Here is a 3479-nt window from a genome sequence, read left to right as displayed (position 1 = left end):
GTAAAATCACTATAGGACTTTATTTAGCTTGTAACATAGACTTGGGGATGGTATGATATCTTTTGGGATTCTTTTAGTGACTAAGCCTCCTAGACACTATGCATTTAGGGGTTTACTTATTTCTTTTATTTTTGCCCTTATGTTTCCCTATTACTTTTAAGCTTATTCTAATTGGGCCAAGTGTGATTTTCTAACTTTGATTTTTTTATTTCTTTTTCTTGTGTTTTTTTCATTGCAACTTTTCTTACTTTACTTTTCCCCATACTTGCTCAAATTTCAACTATTCTTCTTCTACACACTTTCGCCATACTCATTTTCTCTTATGCACCCATTATAATAGCCACTCTTAACTTAGGCTATTTGCCTGAGCTAACGTGCACAGTGTCCAAAGGAGGACCGAGGCCAAAACAGGTTCATTTTAAGGAAAATGGGAAGGTGATAGATGTAACAAAAAAGTTTGGTCTATCAAGGCTCAAATATTGGATCGAAGGGATTCATTCATCTGGTTAGGGCATTTTAGGCTCAAGTGGACTCACATAAAAAGGGCCTATGATCACTTCCTCCTTGACTATCTTAGACCTAGGTAAAAGAAACTAGGTAAGTTCTAGACTCCGACACACCGGGAACTCAGGATACCTCACATGCACTTGCACAGGGTTACACTACTAAGTACTTGTTATCCAAATATGCAACTATTTGCCCCTAATTTTTCTATCCCTAATCCTAATGCCATTTTCAAATTCACAACAATCACACACAAGTATACAATCATGCAGCAAAACAAAGATTTTTGGAGGGGTTAATTTTTTAACACAATTTCATTAAACACATATCATAACGTAATCATTTCAAATCAACAGTATTTCACAAACCACAAATCAAATTTCAGCCTCAAAAATCAAAAACAACATTTTTCATTACAAATGAAATTTTTCAAAATCCTCAAAGTAAAATTAATTCGTTGCCATAAACGTGCTGATTTTTTCCCTATCTCAGATGCCCGCATCAAACCTAAAAGTCATAACTGACTTTTAGGTTTAGCTACTTATACTTTTCAGCTATTCCCATATTTTTTGAAATAACCCCCACCCCCCCAAAAAAATTGATGCACTGTACTCAGTGTTAAAAAAATAAGTCAAGTGAAAATGGAAAGTCATACCTAGGTGCTCAAGGCGTTGGCGTTGGCGCATACATATCAATACATGGGCCCTTAGATTAGGTCCCACTCTCATCAGCTACCGTCCCATCAACAAGGACTGAATCAATAAAAATCGAGGGCATAACATCTACCTTCTCAGCATCAACAATTGGGGCTCTTAATCCACCAGCTCCCAAGGCCATCTTATGGACCCGTTGCTCCCGGTCCCTCTCATCCTGGATACTCTAAGCTCTGGCCTTCTTCCTGGCTGCTTTGTATTCCTTCTTCTTTCTCTTCTTTTCTCTTCTTTACTCTTCGGTCTCCTCAACTATTGCATCTACTGGGACTACCCAAATGTTAGGCACATATAGAGTAGAGATCACTATCTCGACTATAGGCTTAGTAACTACCGATATCTCATAAAGCTCTACAACTATTTTTTTTATTTCAGCAACCTCAGATCTGATATCAACAATATTGGGTGTCTGCCCACCACTCAACTATCAAGTGATCCTCGACTCAAAAGTAACCAGATGCTCTTAAACCCGTCTGTATTGGCTCTCAAACTATGCATCGATCCACATCATTATGCCTCCTTTCATATAGCCTACCTTATCCTTCAGCATGGCTAGTTTAGTTATAACCTCAGTCTAAAGGTCTTGTGAAATAAGCATAACACCAAATGGCATACCTCAAGGTCTGGGTGGCACAAAATAGACTGGTGGTAGGGTACTAGAAGTACCCATTGTATTTGTCTATAAGCCCTCTATCTGTTCACCTACCTTGGTAGCCTTAGTTGCAGCAGTGGTAAGCCTGACCATCTTACGAGAACAAACCTGCCAATATGTCTGCTACCTATCGAGATAATAGGTTGGCCGTATCTCTAATTAGGCCTAAGTTTGTGGTTCTCTTGGCCTCAATCATCTCATTTATCCCAAGAAGTTCCAGCACTCCCACAGCCAGACATATATACATGATCATATAGGGGTAGGCCAGCAATGCCTTCTCACCCCTAATTGCCTGATCCATCATCTCTTGGGATAGGAATTCTATTATATCAAACTCATAGATAGCCATGAAATCGGCTATCATAGCTGCCCGGACCGAGCTCAGAACATCATCACCAGTGGGTGGACACAGCCTGTGTCAGGCCAAAGTCCACCAAGCCTTATTGCTCTTGAAGTTGAGGGTACTCTTCTATATCTTCTGTGAGACCACCCAGGGCTTCCTACAATCCACACAACATTTTTACCATTCGATGATATACGCTTTGCTATCCATCTAAAAATTACCATTTTGTCCTCAAAACCCAATGTCTTCTTTGTTATCTTTCTCATCTTCTCCATTCTGTAGTCCATCTCACTTGTGTTGATCAGATCCTGATACTCTGGTCCATACAAGAATCTGGTAATAGTCTAGGGAAAATATCAACCCATACACCATGAATTATCAGGGAAGTGATAGGCTCACCACCGTTCCACAGTTGACCTTGTGGGTATTGCCTCTAAATCTTACCTTTATATGTTGCATAGAATTCACGAACGAGAAAATCATGATATATTCCAGGCGCCCTTGTTATCCACTCAAATCCATACTGCCAGAAACTCTCTTAAAAACTTGATAACTTAAACATCCTAGTGGTCGTCAACCTTTAATCTAGATATAGTACCCTTCTGATCTTGCCACCTAATAGCCAGACTACCCACTATTAAACGTATCATGTATTCTAAGGTACCCTCGTCATTCAATGACAGGCACTATTATAATGGTAAGTGCAAGTGAGGGGTCTTATCGGTCTATCGAGGTAGCATCTACTTCTTATGACCCCTGAGCTTCTTCAAAACTAGAATCTACTAAATTGGATTTAGCATCATCATCGTCAGCAGGCTATGGTATTTGAGGAGGAGAAATAGTAGGGTTCTTTATCCCCGGGACTTTAGGGGGTGATTCTGACTCTTGGGGAACCACTTTCTTCCCTTTGCTTTCTCAAATGCCTTTCCCTTTGGTGCAGCTATCCTCTTTGTGGTTTTCTCAAATAATTCACTGGTGCTATTTGTTGATATCTCAAATTTGGAATCACTGGGTTCCACACTAGCAATAGGTGCTTGCTTAGTGTTCATTTTAGCTTGTTTGGATGAGAAAGCGTTCTTAGGAGGAATGGTTCCCGCAAAAAGAGCATTGTTAGTAAGTAAGTAAAGAAAACAAAAGAAAAATTTAAAACTAAAGTTCAATATGCATGTTCTGGTTAGGGTATGAGTAGTGGGTACTGGTCATACCCGATAGGTACGACTCGTATGGATGAGTCATATCTTATATTATTCATGTTATTTATTCACTGATC

Source organism: Capsicum annuum, chromosome 1 (genome assembly GCF_002878395.1).
Source record: "Capsicum annuum cultivar UCD-10X-F1 chromosome 1, UCD10Xv1.1, whole genome shotgun sequence".
NCBI classification, from domain to species: Eukaryota; Viridiplantae; Streptophyta; class Magnoliopsida; order Solanales; family Solanaceae; genus Capsicum; species Capsicum annuum.
The sequence above is the reverse complement of the archived record's forward strand: the minus strand, read 5'-3'. Positions refer to the sequence as shown.